Source organism: Oryzias latipes, chromosome 24 (genome assembly GCF_053564925.1).
Source record: "Oryzias latipes strain Hd-rR chromosome 24, Olatipes_Hd-rR_3.1".
Lineage (NCBI taxonomy): Eukaryota > Metazoa > Chordata > Actinopteri > Beloniformes > Adrianichthyidae > Oryzias > Oryzias latipes.
The window spans coordinates 2504342-2524934 of record NC_136260.1 but is presented as its reverse complement, the minus strand read 5'-3'; the positions used below and the strand labels follow the sequence as shown (position 1 = coordinate 2524934).

Here is a 20593-nt window from a genome sequence, read left to right as displayed (position 1 = left end):
CTGCAGCAAAGGTACAAAACCATGACAACAGCAGCCAGGGTCTCCTCCAGAGGCCGCCTGGATCCACCTGTCCAGAATTAGCATCAGGATGAGCCGCTCAGCCATGCGTCAGGGCTCGGCTGCTCTCAGAGTCCACAGTGCCTCGTTAAAATGTCAACGCCGGGGCACAGGACTATTCCTGGTATGTGCTCAAGTGTATTGTGTTTGAACATGGGCATGATGCTCACACTTATGTAAGCATCGCTCCTCTGCTCCACACGTGTCCTCCTGTTCATTTCCAGTTCCCTTCCTCTGCCTTCTATTTGTGTTCATTCCAGTTTTTCTTCCCCTGCATCTCCTTCATCCCTCGTTATTTTTATCTTCCATTGATGCCTTTTCTGACCTCCTCTTCCCTCCTCCCCTCAGGCGTGTTTATTTGCATCTAAAATGCTGGGTTTCTTTTCCTCGTAGGAACCCCGAGCTCCAGCAAGCTCTTTCGCACCAGCTTACATCAGAATCTGCACTCTACTAACAAATACACTTTGTGGATAGATAACTCATCTGCAGAGTTCTCAGAAGCTCTGGGAAATGGCGCTCCACTTAATGCCTTGACGGTAGTCATAGACAAAGCTTACAAGATATTTTTTATCTCTGGTACAAGAATCTAGTTCTGCTAGAATTGAAACATTTATATTTACAGGTTCCCCATCCAGTTAGTGTCATTAGGCCTCAGAACTGGCTTCAAAAGGCATGACAGTCATGACTTTCACCATTCATTCTGGAGCATATGCTGGAGCCTATCCTGGCCACTTGTGGGTTGAAGGCAGGAGACCCCCTGGACAGGTCACCAGTCTGTCGCAGGGGCATAATCACACACCAAGGCACACTCACATTCACACCTATGGACAATTTGCAGTGACCATTAACCTATGAAGCACGTTTTTGGACGGTGGGAGGAAGCTGGAGAAAACCCACGCATGAACGGGGAGAACATGCAAACTCCACACAGAAAGGTCCCATTGATGTTCTATCAGTGCTCTGTAATACAAGAGCACCAACCACTGCACCACCTTGCAGCCCCACTTCTGCCATCCTGAGCAAAACAAAGTTACTACTTTAGAATAGAATAGAATAGAATAGGACTTTATTAATCCTAAAAAATGGAAATCCCTTTGTTAATAGCTCTAATAAAAACAACAGACAGATAATACTAAATATACACTCAAAAAATAAATAAATAAATTTTTGTCCATTGGTTTTTGTTCTCGGGGGGAGAATGGCTCAGGTGGTTGAACAGGTCAGCCAATTATCATAGGGTTGATGGTTCAATCCCCACTCCTCCCAGTCAACTGACACATCAACTTTCCTGCCACTGGTGTATGAATGTCCCGGTGATGGGGGGCGTAGGCGTGAACTGGCAGCCACGCCTCTGTCATTCTGCCCCAGCTGAGGCTACATCAGTAGTTACATCACCAAGTATGAATGAATAACGGACACATTGGAAGAACTTTGAGCGTCTGGAAAAAATGCAGAAAACTCCAATCTATTATTATTATTACTGCTGCGTTGATCTTTACAAGGTGTGTTCCTTCACCTTGTTGACACTTGTTTCTCCGTTTTAGCTGGGCCGCTTGACCAGAGCTACTCAAGAAATGTGAAAAGAAAGACACAGTAAAGCCAAAAATCCTAAAGCTCAGAACAACAGAACAAAGCAATACAATTAGGTCAAACATATGGGTGCAATATATTATTTAATATTATTAAAAAATATGTGTCCAGAAAGGATGTGTACTGATGTTTAATGCTCTGGTTACTTGAATATAGAAATAATAAACACAATCATGATGATGTCCACATGTTTTAACAGCAGTTTGCTGGTAAATGACAGCAGTTTGCCTCCAAATAAACGTGTACAGCAAAACGAACCCTAGTGTTACATCCACAACATGACTGCTGCTGCTGGGATTCACAGCAACCTCTGTGTGTCCTCAAGACTACGATTCCTTTGAAAATACATGAATTTCCAGAACTCTCTAACCCAGCAGCAAACAAGTGGCTCAGGAAAACCACAGAACAGACGGGGATCCAGTTTGCAGCCTCTTCTCAGCGCTTTTTATTCATGAAACGCCAGCAAGCCTGCTGGTCTGTGTGTGAGCACTGCACTTTATTCTTGACACAACGGGGGCGGGTGACTGAATGACTACTGTCCTCAACACCCGTTACATGCACACTCCAACTAGAGCTGATTAGACAGTCACAAAAACACACAGCTAATGTCTATAACTTCACATCCACAGAGCAGCAGGTATGTAGGAGGTGTGTGTGCGTGCGTGTGTGTGTGTGTGTGTGAAACCACCATGACTAAGGACTTACAGAATTAAGAATCCTCAACCTCCAGGAACAGAGATGATCCACTGAGGACGATGGAAAAAGAAAAAGCAGCTCGATTCTCGGGAGACATTCTTCTGACTGTTGTCACTGTTCTGTCCCAGAAAGGTGTCACAGAGTCAGACTGCACGCCGTGCAACAGCAAGGTGCACACCTGCACATGACGGCTGCTCCTGTTCCACTTCCTGCTGCAGTTTTGCATCTCTGTGTTTAAGCGTGCTCTGCATTTGGACAGCAAATGAAAGCAGAGCGTCCCTGCAGAAAAGTGAACACACCAGCTACCTGCACTGAGCTTTCTTCTGACGAGATCCCACGCACGACATCGGTACATGAGCGGATCTCACTGACGGGGGGTCATGACACCGTCTTCAAGGAAACCCAGTGTGTCTACTATTAACAAGGTGTGATTGCTGAAAGTGGAGGGACTGGTTCAACAGGGTTGGGGGCGTGGTGATGGGAAAGAAGAGCAAGAATAGGCAAGGAAGAGAAGCCTGAAGAACAGCGGCTGAAAAGATCCAGAGAGCAAACAAAAGTCTTCACCCTTTAGGGATGACTACATGTGTTTAGAAAAACACCAACAACATGGATGTGAGGTCTGACGACCAAGAGAAGAAAAGGCAGAAGACTCATTTTAGAGAACTAGAATGTGACGTCATCTGAGGTCTGCACTACTCTATGAAAAGAGCTGAGGGGGGTCTCTGCTAGGCCAGGATATAAACTTGGACCAGACCAAGGAAAAAATGAGCCATGCTTTGATGATTTTCTTCTTTTAAAAGTCTATTCCAGCACACATCTATTCATATACATATCCAGATCCAGCTGCAGCTGAGCCACATGCACCTGTAATGTACATTCCTGACCTGGACTGGCCTTCTTTTAATGTCCTTTCTTGTTATTCTGGGTCACTTCTGATGAAGGCTGTGAAGCCCAGTAAACGTGAGGTCAGATTCTCTGAATGCAGATTTCTGTCTCTAGGTGATGCCTGCACCATTTTGCATGATCTAAAACAATCAGGTGATGAGGGGGGAGGAGTTCTGTTCTCTGGAACTGTAGCTGGCTTCTTATGGGCTTTAAAACACAAATAGATGTCTGTTTTTTATATTTTCAGTGTGTTGTTACAAATCTGTTGTGGTGGACATATACATTGTATTTACAGTACAGATTAGTGGACACATGTTTTTTTAGTATACATCTTATGTTGGCAGGTGAGGAGGATGATAGGTAAGGTGCTGCCTCTCCTGACTGCACATCCCTGCTCACTCACCTTTATTTAAGTAACTCTTTGCAACAACGGCACAGTAGACCTTCCATGCCTCCATTTCAAATGGAGAACCAGTTGGTTCCAGATGGATTTTTGCATCAATTACCACCACGCAGGTTTCTGCAGAAAAGCCTCTCAAAGTTCGTCTTTGACTGTACGACCTCTAGGACCCCCACCACATCAGCCTGACCCTGGTGTGGAGCGGTGGGGGGGGGGGGGGGGGGGGTTGAACCCCTGAGATGGGCAAAAACGTTACTGTTTGTGAAGCAACATCAATTGGCTGAGACACTTCCTAGATTATTTTATTATTTAAAGCAAGATTCTTGGTGTTTTTTCTTTCTTTCTCTTTTCCAAAAACGGAAAACAAGAGTATAAAATATCAAATATTTGCAAGAACCCAATATCATGTTTCTCTTTTTGTCTGACAAATTAATCAATTCTGCTGTTGAGAAAACACAAGCTGCCTCGAAGCTCAACAAAAAAAGATATAAAATAACAAAAAGAGCTTTAAAAGTTACAATTGTTAGAATTCATTTCAATCCAGATCATTCCAACAAACTCAAATGATCACACACGACATGAAACGGTTGTCTGTGGAGTTGCCTTTTGAATTAGACAGTGGAGGGAAATACAGGAAGAAAGCTGCTGCAGAAAGAGATTCAATGGCAGCGCAGGGGGGGGGGGGGGGGGGATAGTTTATTCAATGTTTTTTGGTGTGTTTCTGTAAGTGTTGGAGTACAAATGTTTAAGTTTTGATTTTTTATTGATTTTTTTATTAATGATACTGGATAGCATTAAATATTAAACAGCGTGTGTTTATGTTGCACTTTCTGCCTTTTTAAGGCCAAAAGTTTTACACTCAGTCACATTCACACATGGAGGCAGAGCTGCTATCAGGATGGCAACAGGAGCAACGTCAGGCTCAGTGTCGTGAACACGGACACTTGAACACATGGGCAGGCAGAGCAGGAACTGAACCTAGGACTCTTGCTGTAGTGCCTCTACAACTAGACCAGATCCTCTTGTGTCCCTTGTGTCTTCACATCTATTGCCTCTTTGTCACTCCCAACCTTCTCTGTTCAGAGATTTCTTTTTGCTTCATATTCACTCATATCCTGTAATACAGCAGGCTGTACACTGAACTTTGAACCAGTAAGTCACAGATTGGAACCTAAAGAATCTTGTGAGAATTGACATCATAACCCTGAGAGGCTCACATTATAAGATGGGAAGCAGCTAAAGATAAAAGTTCCCCGAAAGGCCTTTGGGTCTAGCAGCTTCTGCCTTTTGTTGCTTTGCATCATGCTTTGCATTTCCTCACCTTGTCTTTGCATAGAAACAGTTAGCGCTGTTTACAGAGACGTTCCACAGGAACCATCTGCAGAACATCACTGACCATTTTCATGAAGCAGTCCCTGCTCTCAGGAAGGCTGAATGGTGGCAGCTCATCTTTCTGATGCGTGGAGGTGGGTTAGAACCTCGCTACAGCATGCCCCCCCTCCCACTACCCGTGTATGTATGGGTGTGTTTGTGTGTGTGTGTGTGTGTGCGTGTGGGCTGCGCTGTGGTTTCATTGATTAGTGAGGGTCTCTTTGAACCTCATGTCTCATCATGTGACATGGATAGCACACACACACAGACACATTTGTTGTTCATTTTTAGAATCATAAAATGACTATGCAGCCCAGTTGTGCTCTAAACAAAGTTCAGCAGCTGTGTTCACAAACACTGCAAGGTTTGCCTCTGCAGCATCACAGCCCTGCCCTCTGGAACTGCTCTGCTCTGTCACTGGAGGGGGAACAGAGACAGTTACAGAGCATGTGTTCAGAAAGAAACTAAAGGGGCAACCGTCTCCCAGAATGCAGCTCTGGAAAGACACCACAACATCAGACAAAGCACCTCAGACAATTCTGCCTGGTTAATATTGTAAACAAATGTTTGACAAGAAAAATGAGTAACAAGGTAACAGGTTTCTTTCTGAGCTGGACAGAACTCTGTCAAAACTCTGATTTACAGCTTTCTGAGAGCTGCATCGTAACAGAAAATGAACAACTGCTGGCTGTCAAGGTTAACTTCAAGGTTTAGAGCATTACATCTTCTGTCTCCACAGATACAACAGCTTTGATAGTTGACCCCTATTCCCACTTTAGGTTTCCTCCAATCCCCCCAATACTGAGCCGGCTCATCCCATCTTCAGCTTCTTTGATTCCTTCCCTCTTCTTCATATCTTTCCTTGTCTCCTCCAACCTCCGGTTTGACAATTTTTCACCCCTTTCCCATTTAAATTTACACCTACTATCATCTATGATTTAAATTAATCATACAAGGCATTAACAAACCCTCCTTTTTCTGTTACTTAATCAGTTTTGTGCCTTAATGAACAGTCTAAACTTGTTAAACCTGCTTCACTCTTCATTAGCCTGCTAGCTTGAGGGCCCAATGCTTCATTGAGGCTATTAGGTACGACTCCGCTCTTCCAGCAGCCTCCGCGAGTGTGTGCGTGGATGTGAGCATTTAGATTACCTCAGCCACTAATGGGGCTGCTCAAATATTTATGGGGCAGGAAGCTGAGCAGGAAGAATGATAAAGCTCAGGAAGACAGCCAACTCTGGGGGAGGCCATGAGAGGTCTGATGGTGCCTTAAATTGCTGCTCATAACTTTCATTGTCCAGCCTCTGAGGGCGAAGACATGGCAAGCCCTAGCCCTTCAGTTTAATCTGGACTTCAATCTGGTTCTGTTGAATGTCAACTGGAAGACCCAGAAAGAAAAATGGTCACATGTTCCTTTGGAGACAGGAGCCACTGAAGGCTGCAAGTTGGAGCCCAAGGGGCCCCTGTAGCTCCTCCTGTGGCAGGTTTTTCCTCATCACAGATCCATTTGGTAGCATCCTTTGTATTCCTTCAAAAAACATCACTTTGTAGACAGTATAATGTCTCTTAAAATACTTGTTTAAAAAAAACGACAAAGGCCAGAAGCTGGAACAGCAGCAGCTTCTTTTGCTGGCATACTGCGCTTATCAGTCATGTTTGGCGGCTCCAAACGCCACCAATCCAAAAAACAAACACAAGTTCACCTAAAGGAGTCTTTCAGATTACCTGCAGCTTCTCACTGAGCATCGACTGCCCCTACGGAGCCAGGTTGTGCACTTGAAAATCTGCACATCTGGATGCCGGTGCAGTCAGAACCTCCTTTCAGACAGCTTGGATCTCCGAAACCACATATCATGTGACTGTTCTGAATACTGAAAGGCAGCTCAGCATAAGCAGTTCATAAAATAATCCTTCTGCCTTCCCAGTGAGTAATGCTGTGTGGGCGTCCAGCTGAAGAGCTCCGGGGCTTTTGTAAGACAGAACTGAAAAGTGGTCATCAGGCCAAAATATGAGCTGAAGTCATGGAAAACTCTCGTTCTCTTTTGCAGACATAAGACTTGCAGCTGTTAAAAGTCTTAACTCTTGAGACCCAACGTGCCCTCAAACCCTGGAAACTATTATACATCGGTGCTCAAAAGGAAGCAGTTCTTAAAGCTCTGAATCTTGTTTTTGCATCAAAATGTTTAAAAAAAAATGTGGGCTTGAATGAAGAGTAGTACTGACTGCAGACGTGTTGAGCATCGTCATCTCCTGCTTCCATCACCACAGAACTGCTGACAGACCTCCTTAGGGGTCAGACTTCATTTTTGAGAACTGGCAGGTCGTGTCGCACATTTATCACAGAGGAACCTGAAGATTTCTCCTCGGAGTATTGCGTCATCATCACACTGTGGAGCGGGACGCCGAAAAAATGTCTTCATTTGGCAGCAGGGGATTTGAGTCATCCGCAGCAGTAATTCATTTCAGATCAGAGCGCTGCTCGGCTGCTTCTCGCCTCAGGCTGAGATCCACTCTGCAAGCAGGATGAGGTCATGACACTTGTTTATGCTTCTGCTCGCTCTGGAGAGAAGTGTGAGGGAGAAGACTTCCATCCCCACATGGATACTGAAAGAAATGAAGCAAGATGTACCATGCTGGTGTTGGGCAGACATCATTTAGGACTGACGGGGAAAAGGGGGCATTGCTGTTTGGCAGCTGGAAAGAACAAAAGCACCCAGGGGCAAATCCACACAACAGAAGAGGAAAGATTCAGGAAAGAAGCCTGGATGAACTTTGTGTAAAATATAAAACGTGGTGGAACAAGATGGAAACAAATGATGTAAAATATACGTAGAGAAAATTAATGAAAAGAAAAATGGAACAAGCAAAAAATAGACTGATAATAATCCATCAATTTTAGCAGAAAATAAATATTTATGATTAGAAAAAAGTAAAGAATATTTACCGTTTTTACTAGGGGAACAACGACTTATCACATTCATCACTTAATCTATTTGCGTATACGACTACCATCCAACCAGATCCATCTGTCAGAGGAAAGTTGTTAACCGAATCAACCTGTACCATTAAAAAATTATCTTAAAATGAATTTGATCAATTTTAATTGATCTTGGAAGATATTATTTGGATTGAGGTACGGTAAGTTTATTTTATTATAATGTTAAATTTATCAAGTGGACAACACAAATGTGATGTCATCAAACACGGATCAGTCCATCATTCCAGTCCAATGTGTGGACAGACTGTGAATAGAGTCATGTGACCATCCAGTGTCTAGAATGTTCTAAGAATGTTCTCTTTGGATTCTTTGATGTGGAAAAACAACAGTGGTGAACTTTAGGAAACTAACATTTGAATGGATTTGACATTCATTCTAGTTTACTTGTTTGTTTGGACACAGATTTCATTTCCACTTGATGATCTGGAAGAAATCCAAGAATCTGGAAAGACCAGCTCAGTGGCCTTGTGGTAGAGTGTCCGCCCTGTGACTGGAAGGTTTTGATTTCAAATCCAGGCCGAGTCTTGCCAAAGACTGTCCCAATGCCTCCCTGCTTGACACTCAGCATTAAGGGGTTGGATTGGGGGGTTAAACCACCAAATGCCTCCCGAGTGCGGCTGTGTCTGCAGCTCACCTCTCCCCCAGGGGAGGGGTCAAATGCAGAGAACGAATTTCACACACCTAGGTGTGTGACAGCTAATGGGGACTTTAACATCACCTGCACTGTTCAGAATCAGGTATTTCTCTCTGAGTCACACTGGTGTGTTCTGGATAAAAAAAACTCCTGAACCTTTAGGTTAATGAATTGTATTATTAGCCACAATTTATGATCTGAGCCGAATTGTTAAAATGAATCGTTACATCCCTAGTTTTGACAGCGTAGCAGTGCTTTTTTCTATAATTCAGTTCATTTCTTCACGACAGTGACAAATCTTACATTTCTCCAAGACACCAAAACTCATGTTGCATACAGGTGACACTGCAGACTCACAGGTGGCATGACGGATGCAGTCGGGGGTCACTGCAGAGGCAGACAGGTGGTAGCGGGTCTGCTTTGCTGCCGCACAACACCATACCCCACTGGATGCGTCCAGCTAGGAAGGCTGCAGGATTTTTCATGTGTGCCTAAGATGTGGTTCCTGTGAAGAAGCTAAACTAACGGTCAGCAGACCAGCTGGCTCTTGTGTCAGGTGTGCACCGCCTCTCAGTCTACATACACATAAAACAAACAAAGGAAGGTCTGCAGTTCAGCAAGTCACAAACACCTTCACAGGCTCGGCCATGTTGAAGTAGCAGTAAGTCCTTAAAACAGAATCAAAGATGTCTTTATATAAAAAGCTGACAAGCAGTTTGTTCAAATGAGTCAGGGTGTTCTGGGAATGGGTGGAGTAAGGACGACCAGATCTGATGGGAAATACATCAGCAGACACTCCCAGCACATACACGCACACACACTCGCACACACACACACACACACACACAAGATGTCTGGGAAAAGAAGAGACAGATTTTTGTGATTTTTAGGGACGGATCTCTAAGTTTATAGAAACACAAAAAGGAAAGCAGCCATTCCCATTTGCTGAGTCTTTGAAGTCATTCATCCAAACGTCAAACCAGAATTTCTGTTTTAAAACAAAACCCCCTTACTTTCAAATGTTTCAATTATTGTCTCATGAAATCCCAGAAATGTCATTTCTGCAGCTGTGCAACCATGGGCTGATGCTGATAAGATGGAAGGACCAGAAAGTAGCTTACATCATGATTCCAGTCTGCATCCTGAGCAGAGGTGCTATAATTGTCACGAGGAAACACAATCACATCACCTCTATTAACAACTGACAACAAGGTCTCTCCCCTCTGACAAGATGCCCCCACCAGCCACAAGGAACCCCTCATCTCAAAGTCCAGCCTACAATCCATTTGCTCATCACCTGCGTCTGCATAAAGAAGTTCACCATAACCAGTAACAGCCTTTAGATAGCCCCCTAGTACATCACCATCTTCAAGAGGGCTGGTGCTGAAATATAACACCTTTGTTCCAATTATTCCATCTTCTATCATATCCTCTTTGCTGTAACACTGACCTCCCCTGCAGTGTATCTGCAGGGCTGCTGCAGCTGTCTGCATGTCCCATTACGGTTTGAGCCTCGTGTGGGAGTGGCTGCACTCCCTGGGAGGCTGTATGGGGGGCATGTCACCCCAACAGAGAGGACTTCCTCTGCAGTCAATGAATCACCGCTTTGACCCAGAATATGAGATCAATCCGTTTGTCAGTGGACAAACAATGAGCAGTTGTTTCAAATGTTTTAGTGTCAAATATTTGAATATCTGTGAATAATGGGATGGTGATGAAACAAAGGACCCAGCACACGACAGCAGTAATAAAGCTGAAGCATTATTCAACTGCTGCTAAACAACTGCAGCAACATCAGAAAAGGAAGTGCACCAACACAGAGGAAGATGTAAGGGAGGGAAGAGGAAAGAATGATCAGCAACGCTCTATTTTTAACTTTCTGAAAATGGAATACATGCAGATCACATCTGAGTTGAAGTAATAAACTTAAAAATGTCAAATACTTACAGAGGAAAGGAAGTCTGTTTGTTTGTTTGTGTTTCTGTGTGTGTGCATTCGTTTGTGAACATGTTTTTCTATATGTGTGTCCATGTGTGACTGTGACAGTGAAACACTTTAAACTTTTGAAGAAGGTGAAAAGGTGCTCCATAAGAACTTGCCCTTTACCTCAGTGAGGAAGTTCTCCCTCCATCTTCCTCCTCCAGCTCTCAGGAGGTAAAGGCAACTCAAAAAACAGCAGAGTACTATTTCTAACTTGCATGTCCTGGAATCATGCAAAGTCCCTCCTGTTTGGACATATCCATAGGCTGCACTCCAGAGTAGATTTTTGTTCATGCCGGTACTCATTCTATCAACGTAAATCTTTTTAATAGCAGTAAATGCAGATTAGGGGTGTAATGAGTAATCAATTAATCGATTTATCCAACCAAATTGATCTGTTTGATTCAGGTTGTTCATTGAATCAAATCAAACTGTACCATAATAAAACAGTTTCAAAAAGAAATACATTGGTGATAATTGATATTGGAAAATACTGGATTCATGGTAGTTTTATTTTACTCTTACGTCAAAATGACCAAGTTCATCACAGCGGACAACACACGTGATGACATCATCAGTCCATCATTCCAGTCCAAAGTGTGGACAGACTGTGAATAAAGTCATGTGACCATCCAGTGTCTAGAATGTTCTAAGAATGTTCCCTTTGGATTCTTTGGATGTGGAAAAACAACAGTGGTGAACTTTAGGAAACTAACATGTGAATGGATTTGACATTCATTCTAGTTTACTTGTTTGTTTGGACACAGATTTCATTTCCACTTGATGATCTGGAAGAAATCCAAGAATCTGGAAAACTTCACTGTTCAGTAGCAGGAATTTCTGTCTGAGTCTGACTGCTGGAAGTTTGGATGAAGATGATCTGGATCCACTTCAGGTGAATGAATTGGGTCGTTTTAGAATGAACCAAAATCGACTATGAATCCGATCAGTAACCACAAACTATGATGTGAATTAAATCTTTGTTCAAATGAATTTTTACATCACTGCAGATAAATGCATTTGAGAATAAATCTTGACTGTAAAAATGTAGATGAGGTTTTGTGGAAAAAAAGTATTTGAATTTACGAAATAACTAGATCAATACAGAAAATGCACCTCCTCCTTTCTCCTTTTCTCCTTCTCCTCTTCTAATTTTAGCTTGTACATCTTCATCCTCATTTTCAATCTTCCTCTTGAACAATCTTCCTGCATTGTTATTTTTTCAATGACTTTTTCAAATATAAATTAATTCTTTGTTGCATGTTTCACTTCTACCATTGCACTAGGTCTTATCTTGATCTATCAATCACAATAGTGGTCAGAAAGTGTACGAATCATTGATTGTTTTTCTTGTCCCATTACAAACTAACCAGTATCTGGTGTAGATTATGACTGCAGCTCGCATGTCAGTGCATTCACAATTGAATGACATACAAAAACAGTTCTACACAAAAACACTCTGAACTTCACAAAGGGAAACTTTAAACAGAAGATGCAGTCTTCCCTAGGGAGTCCCTACATGGACATCAATGGTAAAAGTAAAACTCAAGATTGAGGGAAGAGGAAACTTCTGGATTAATTGATGTCTTCCACATTCCTTCATCAGTAGCATGGCTTTAAAACTGATCCAAGCTGTTATGAAGTCTTTGATAAACGAGTGGAAAAAGGGCTTCAGCTCACATTCTTGGCAGAGAAGTTTCACAGTGCCATTTACGAACCCATTCTCCCACACCCACAAGCCCACATTACACAACCTAAGCCCTACAGACCTTTTGAACCTGTGGAAACACCCTGAAAGGGACTGTCAAAGTGGGGGTACCTGCAAGTCTGCACCCAGCTGCTTTGTCCTGACAGGGGTCCTGACAGAAGGCATCCTCATGATCCCATCCTGGCAAAAAAGCAGAAAAATGATTGTGAGTTCACAGAAACAAGCAGAGGTCTGCATACGACGACCCTGCAAGGTTAACCAGGAGACACCACCCAGCACGGCTGTAAACCACCCATCCTTTGAGAGCTACCAGTGATTGAAAACCATCCTGCAGCTGCAGATTCCTGCAAAGTTTAGGCGTGGATTAACAGTTTAGTTGAGGAGGTGGGTGTTTACTGTTGCACACCCGTCACCCGTGCATGGCTCCCCTCTGATCCTCCTCTGAACAGTGAAGACATAATCGATGGGAAACAAAATGACACCAAACCTGTGCTTTTTCATGAGCAGATTACATGCAAAATGTTACATGCATGTTTTCCTTGGACATGTGTGGGTTTCTCTGGCTTCGTCCCACAGTCTAAAAACATGCTTCATAGGTTGATTTGTGACTCTAAGGTACCCTTAGGGTATGAATGTGAGTGTGTGTTATTTGTCTCTATAATGCCCTTCATCTGACTGGCAAACAATCCAGAGTGTACCCCGCCTTTGACTTACAGAAGTTGGGTGGGCTCCAGCGAGAAGGATTTAGATATTAGTGAGGGGATATTACTTTTTTAATGCATTAATACCTAAACTCCTCTTCAGCAGTCAGATGAGTTCAACTTCCAACCGTTGTTTTTTTATCAGTAAATGCAACGATCAAAACAATTGGTGATAAGAGAGATGGGGAGGAATGAATCACATCACACTTCTGCGCTGTTTCCGTCTCTCTCTGATCCAGTTTGAAGGCTTGCTGTTCATGGTTAACCCCAGAGGGAAAAAATAAAGACAAGAATAAAATCAGGAGATGTTTTTTATGATTGTCTCGATGAAAATAGGAAAATATAAGGTCAGGAGGCCGGCATAGTAAGATCAATTGCTCCAGCGACCCTGCGACAGACTGTCTAGGGTGTACTCTGCTCCAACAGTAGCTGGGATGGGTTCCTGAAGACCCGCTGCCCTGAAAGGGATACAGCGGGTTAAGAAAATAAATGGAAGTTCAGGAGAACTATGGATCCATTTACTAAATTGGATGTGTTTTCTGCCCACTGTCACTGGCTGTCACTGGATCGTCACGTGTTGGGTCCCTGATTGGTTGATGCTACGTGGAGACCTTCCCAGAGTTCAGATTTTTTTTTATAACTCTGGCCTGGGGCGGTGCCTCCCAACTTGAGCCACGTCACTGAAATCGCATTGTTGCCAGACCTTTGCACCACAGGACCTCAGATCGCGTCTGTACCATTGACTTAACATTGAAAGTGTCCGCCGCTCGAATGGCGTTTGGTGTGAACACAGCATAACGAGTTCTGATGAAACAGTGGCCTGTTTGACTTTTGTGGTCATTCACGGAGTATGAACCAAGATTTTCCTGTGAGAAAATAAGATAAAAAGAAGGAGAACCAAAGTCACAAAGTAAGTAAGTATCTGTGGTAAAGTATCTTTAGTTAAACAAATTTGTCACAAACAAACATTTAGAGAGTAACAGTGGCATTCAGTAATTTAAAGGTGGCTCTGGTGCAGAGGTAGAGCGGTCAACTTCTGATCAGAGGATCACAGGTTTGGATACTGCATTGCCTGCCCATATGTCAAAGTGTCCTGGTGGTTATAGGTTAGCGCCTTGCAAGGCAGTGGAGCTTCCTTCAGTGTGTGAATGGGACTGTGACTGTAAAGCTGGGCAGAAAAACACTAGATAGCTATAAACCCTTACCATTTATTATAAAGGCACAAGGGTGGACTGTTACAAGGAAAACACACTCATGCACACAGTCAGATGGCAGCATTTATTTTTTCCAAGCTGTCTTTTTGCTCCATCCTGCCGGGAACGAGGCAGTAAAATGGTGACACTGTTTTTCTTAGGCAAGTCTGTCCCCACATGCTCACACATGCACACGGAGATGGTGACGCTGTTTCCATCCATCTCAAAGACAAAAGGGTGTGCCTCCCCTTATTTGAAACCAAATAAGTAAACTGTATTTGCAGCAGATCATTTTATAATAACTGTTATAATGTCTAGAATCAAGTTGAAATTGTGACGAAGAGACCAAAACTATGAAACCGTGAGGATGAAACTAAGACCAGAAAATCATAGTAAAACATGATCAAACCGTAGGAATGAAAGCATGACCATGAAAGTATGAGGTCAAAACAAAGATGAAACAATGAAGATGAACTGTTCAAAAGAAATTACAAGGATGACAAACATTGAAAATATAGTATGCGAAAAAGACTGAAAGAATGAGAATAAAACAATTATAAGCAAACCATGACGTTGAGGCTATGATGATGAAACCATACATTTTAAAAATAAAACTAAAAGGATGAAACCATTAGGGTAAAAGACGGTGACGAGATGAGGACCTGGTGTGCAATGTAGAGAGGCATCAGGGAAAAGGTCAGCCACGCCCCCCTGCTCCACGCTGATCATAACAGAACGGGTGTCTGCTAATTTGTTGGTTTATTTAAAGGTCCTATGTCATGCTATTCTCAAGCCTGTCAGAGTGAGTTATATCCATACAGTATAAATTATAATATATCACCTTTGGCACACTAAAGAATGATTTTTTAAAATCAAATACGAATTATTTTAACCAGTTCATTTCCTTCCCGTAAGTAAGATGCCTTTTCCTCTTTGTGGGTGCCGCCCATTTTATGACATCAACCCAGAGCTGATCACCATTAGCTCCACAGAGAAAGTAGGCGTGTGTGTTAGTCTGGGGGCAGTGCTGGCAGTGCATACACTTCCTGGAAGGGGCTGGTCTCACTTTGTGATGTCACAATGTGAGAACCCACTCGTTTTTGTTAATTTGGGAGGGGCTGGTGCTGAATGGGGACTGCGTGAATGGATCAAAATACCGCTTTGGCATTGTTTTTTGTGAGGAATAAACATTATAATACACTTTAAAGCTCAAAAAGTGGATTTTGCATGACACACGCTCTTTGACTCTCTGGCTAAACTATTCATTTCCTACATCTTTACTTCTAAAGAGATAGACCCCATCTGGCTGTCAGCCGCCCATCTTCTCTTCACCCTAGACTGGGATGGCACAGAAACAGCTGTTCTTCTTAAACAACTTTCTCATACAAAAATTACGTTAAATTGCAGTGTTGAAGAACTGAGATAAAGGAAAACATTTTTAAAATGTCTGGTTTTTATGCAATCATTTGATATAATTAGAAAGGTGTAATTAAATCCCACTGATGTGAGTTTGCCTTATGATCCTTCGGCAGCAATGCTCATAAACTCATAATTATAATCAGAGGAATGTGACTTTAGCACCACAGTCGTGAGGAATCACTTTCATTTAAGAAAATAATCCACATTTAGGAAACAGACTGATCAGAGGAGCTGAGAAAAATACCTTATACATCAGTTTGAAGGAAAAAAAAGTAGGATTTTTCGTTATGTCAAGCTTGGACAGAGACACAACAAAAAATGGAGAAAAAAATCAGGCATAGGCTTATGTTTTACTAGAACTGCCTGCAAGCACATAGCAATGTACAGCAAACATAGAGCATGTGTGTGTGGACTAAAACAGTAGTGTACTGGGCTATACATGTACAGGTCTGAAGACAGCCTTAACAGTTTGTTGCAGCGGGATAAGGCCAGAGAAAAGAGATAACATGAAAAAAGTCACACCTTTCACAACATCTGGAAGATGTAGCTGCAGGCTGGGAAATAACCACCAGTCACATTCTTCAACTTCTTTTTGTGTCTGTTGGCTTTTGCAAACTGAGCTTGCATTTTTCTGGCAACCCACCAACCTTTCTCTGGGAATTGATTCCACACTAAGTAGCCTATTTAGCTTCTAAATTAGGAGAGCAGCAAGTGAACTTAGGAAACTTTTAACCACCCGAGGCTGGCAGAAACTTTAATTTCCATCTTTCCCGACAGTCTGCTCAGTCAGACGCCCAATAAAAGAAGCTGATGTGGAAAACAAGCCTTAGAGCCATGTGAGTCTGTGAACGCTATATTGCAGCCAGTTTGATGAAATATAAGTCATTCCACTTTTTTGTTGTTCCAAACTAAAAAAGAGAAAGATAACAGAGAAGAGGAAACCCATGGTGCAACACAGAAAAAAAGATATGTAGACCAAGTTACCCTTGAAAATGTGTGAACAATAAAAACGTGTTTCTTTTCAAGCAATCCCCTCTTCAAAAGGCCTCTGTCCTCCACTGTTTGATTTTCTTTTTGTATCCTGTCCCCTTTTCTTGGTCAACCTGCACTTCTCAGCTGTTCAGTACATTTGTTCTTGTTTTACATCCTAACAGGAAAAATTCCCCTCACAACCAAACAGCCAACAGCTAAACTAACCATTACTAAAGGCAACGGCCAAAAGTCCTACATTCTTAGTGCAGTCAAAAACAACCAACCATAAACCATAATTCTGGTCCCAAACCGTATTATGTCAACCCTTTTCTTCATTTTGTATGCAAGCTAATTATTTAGTCACCCACTTTACTTCTGCAGCCACAATATAGACTGTAAACTCTCCAAACTCTCAGATGACGCACTGCAACCCCTCCCTCCACACATTCATCCTCTTTATGGGATTACCCTCACCATACCTTTTTTTTGTTCATGTCCCCTTCATGCAGTGCTGGAACATCAATCATCAGTTGTGTGTGCTTACTTCTTAACCTAAAAAGTAGTTGAGTTAGTGTTTAACTCGCTTTGACAACATTTTTTTTACACTTTAACAACCTGAGACAACTCAAAAAGTGAACAACCTGTACTTCCAAATCAAGTTTTTGTTCACGTATCGGCATGTCCCTTCAGGGGCCGCCACAGCAAATCAGCTGCCTCTGAGTCGCATGGGTGGTTTCAGGAGAGAGTTTTACAGCGGATGTCATTCCTGACCCAACCCTGTTTTTTATCCGGGCTAGAGACCGGCACCCAGACTTGGGCCCCCTTGTGGCTACATAGTTAGGTGTGTAGCCACATGAAGGGTCTTCCCCAAGGACCCACACTGGGAAATGAACCCCAGATTCCCATGCACCAGTCCTACATGCATTCAACTGAGCCATCCAGCCTCTATTATTCACAACAAAAGCAGACACTTACATAACAAAAAGTGTCTTTTTATATCTCTGCATAGAAAATACCAATTAACCACCGGACTGCTCCAGATTTACCATTTCTGCAGCTTCTTCCACCTGTTTGGTATTTGTGTGTTTGTGTGACGAGTGTCCTGCTTTGTGTGTAAAACAAGGTTGGCTACCACAAAAAATGAGATGATGTCATTCCCCTTCTGACAGAAACATTTGATAAGGGAACACTTTCCAGTGGTGCTCTTGCTTTGAACAGTTCTTTAAACCTATTCAGAGTAGCGCACTGTGTTTAACATCAGTGATCATAACAGATTTCTTTTCTCCTCGGCAAATTCATTTTCTAAATACATCTGTCACCTCTAAACACTTATTGTCTCTGTAGGATTATGGCAGCATACATTTAACCCCTCTGTGCATTCATCTCCTGCATACTGTACATACATGCAGGATTCTTTTCTACATGTGTTCATCCCTCCACACATTTGGGCCTTCTGCAGGATTATCATTTCTGTACATATTCCTCCAACACGTTTACCCCTCTAGCTCATTTATCCCATCTGAATTTCTCTTTCCATTACAGCATTTATCCCCTCTACATGTTTATCCCATTTCAGGATTATCATCTCTGTAAATTCCTTCCCTCAACATTATATATGCTCCATATGCTCATTCCCTGCCCAGGAGTACACCTTCCATACATTTATCCCCTCCTCTGATCATCTTCACTGCATGTTCAGCCCTCCCCAGAATTATTTTCTCCATACGTTCATCCCCTCCATAGGATTCCCTCCTCAGGAAATCCATCCCCTCCAAACTTTAGCTTTAGCTGAATATCTCTGCTGTACATTTATGTCCTCCTTACAAATGTGCAGAAATATCCCTCATGAATGAACATTTCCTCCATGCATTTATCTCCTCCAAATTCTAATCTCTCCACAGGATTATTTCTGATGTGCATTTATCTCTTCCATGAATTCATCCCTTCAGCATGTTAATAAACTCTACAGAAATATTTTCTCTGCATGTTCCTTCTCTCCATAGGTTCATCCTTCTATAGGATTATGTCCTTCATAGGAATGATCCAGGATTATTAGTTTCTATACGTTCATCCCCTCCACAGGATTATGTCCTCCATACATTTATGTCCAACACGGGATTATCTCCATTCTATAGGTCTGTCCCCTACACAGTATTATCTTCTCCTATGTTTTTATCCCCTATCTTGTCCTATGTGTGTTCATCCCTCCCTGTGTTATTCTCCTGTCCCAGTAACTGTCTGACAAGTACTGTAAGATTCCAGCCAGAAGGTGCATTTAAGATCTTTTAATTTTTTTTTTTAGAAATTACCACCAGGCCTGTGGAATGTTAATTAGGAGGCAATCCGATTGGATTCACAAATCAAGGCCAACGATTCCCAGATCAAACCATAATACTTCCTGTTTAATATGAATATGTCTGAATGGTTGCTATATGTATGTCTTTTGTATGAAAATGATCTCCATAGTTTTTCCATCCTCAAAGTTTAGCTGACCACAGTTCCAGTAGAAACTGTAGATGACAAGAGGATGAAGTTAAAAGTAATAAGAAGTAAATGAAGACACAGCAACACCTGAATAAAAACAACTCTGTGACTAGAAAACACTCACAGTCCTTTCATTTAAACTGACAACAGTGTTTCCAACAGAAAACATCTTTTAGAAACCGCCTTTTTCACTTTTAGTGGAGTATTCCAAATAAATCTTCCACACTTAAGATGAAGATCACTCAGACGCGATCTGGTACAAATTCTCCACAATGCTAGCAGACGGAGCTTCGGTTCGCTCTGAGATTCCTCAGTCTGAATACAGACAAGCCGATGACAAATATAAAGCAACAATTGTCGTGCTATCAAAGAGGAAAAAGGTTTACTTGTTAGAACGTTCATTTGAACACAGCTGAAAATGCTTTGAAGCTCTGTCCTGCAGCCCGCCTCCACCGGACCAAAGTAGCAGTAAAACGTGTTGAGCCTGACATGGAAACAGACGTTTAAAATTGGTCAGCAAATTATAAAGTTTGAATGAACTACCCCAAGAAGGAATGCAAAGCACAGAACTTCCACAATTTCTGTGTGTAGTTGCTTTGCCCCACCCTCGTAATTCCTGGCCAATGGGCGAAGAGATCTTTAGTCACATGGTTTTGTTTACGAGCTTCAGTTGGAATCAGGAAAGTCCGCTTGACGGCAGTGTGAAGACAGACCAAAGGCAAGGTTCAGGACTAGATCCAGACCAAATTAAGCAGACTTGGTCCAGACCAGACGGTTTTAGTCTGAATCCAGCCTTAAACTTTCAAAAACTCACTACAATAATGTAATTAAAAAAAAAAAGATGTTGGGTAAGTTTCAAAATGTTATTATCCAATCAAGCACAACCTTTAACCCCAGGTATGTTTCTGTCAAGTTTCCAAGCGGCTAGAAAACAATAAAAGTTCTTAATCATTAATAACTTCTGTCCAATCATTCCTAGAATTTGCCAGAAGAGGCGTATTGGAATCCCGATGCTCTTACTTTGAAGAAGGCTCAAACACTGACAGCCCCCCCCCCCCCCCCCCGCCGCCTCACTGGACACCAGCACAACCACAGAATTTTCCCGACACACTCACACACATGCGTGCACACATCCTAATGCACAGTGGGACCACAGAAGAATTTCCTAGTTTCAATGAAAACTGATAATGGGATGTGTCCCCGCGGGAGTGGAAAATCAGAGGTGACTTACGAGCCTCTGCAGTCCATAAGTGTACACAGATGCACACAAACAAGAACACACTTTCACACCTACAGAGGGAGAAGGGATAAGAGGGAAAATCTGGCAAAGGAAAACAGTGAACGCCTCAGATTCCACCTCTCTGCAGCGCTCCACTTTTTATGGTTCTTCTTTTGCTTGAAGGGACTGGGGGGTGGGGGTGGGGGGCTGAGCTTTCCTGAGAAGTTAGAAGTCTGATTCAACATGTTGCTGCAAATTATAACACTCCAGGGAAGCAACATGTGTA

At 42.5% G+C, this 20593-nt stretch overlaps 1 protein-coding gene across 3 annotated transcripts in view; it reads right to left on the bottom strand.

Moving 5' to 3' along the window:
* hivep2a (HIVEP zinc finger 2a) overlaps positions 1-20593 on the bottom strand; it is a 100000-nt gene that overhangs the window by 36041 nt on the left and 43366 nt on the right. For all 3 annotated transcript variants that reach the window (XM_020714615.3, XM_020714613.3, XM_020714616.3), the window contains exon 2: positions 12431-12499. The gene's annotated coding sequence lies outside the window, so the exon portion shown is untranslated. The remainder of the gene's footprint in view (positions 1-12430; positions 12500-20593) is intronic.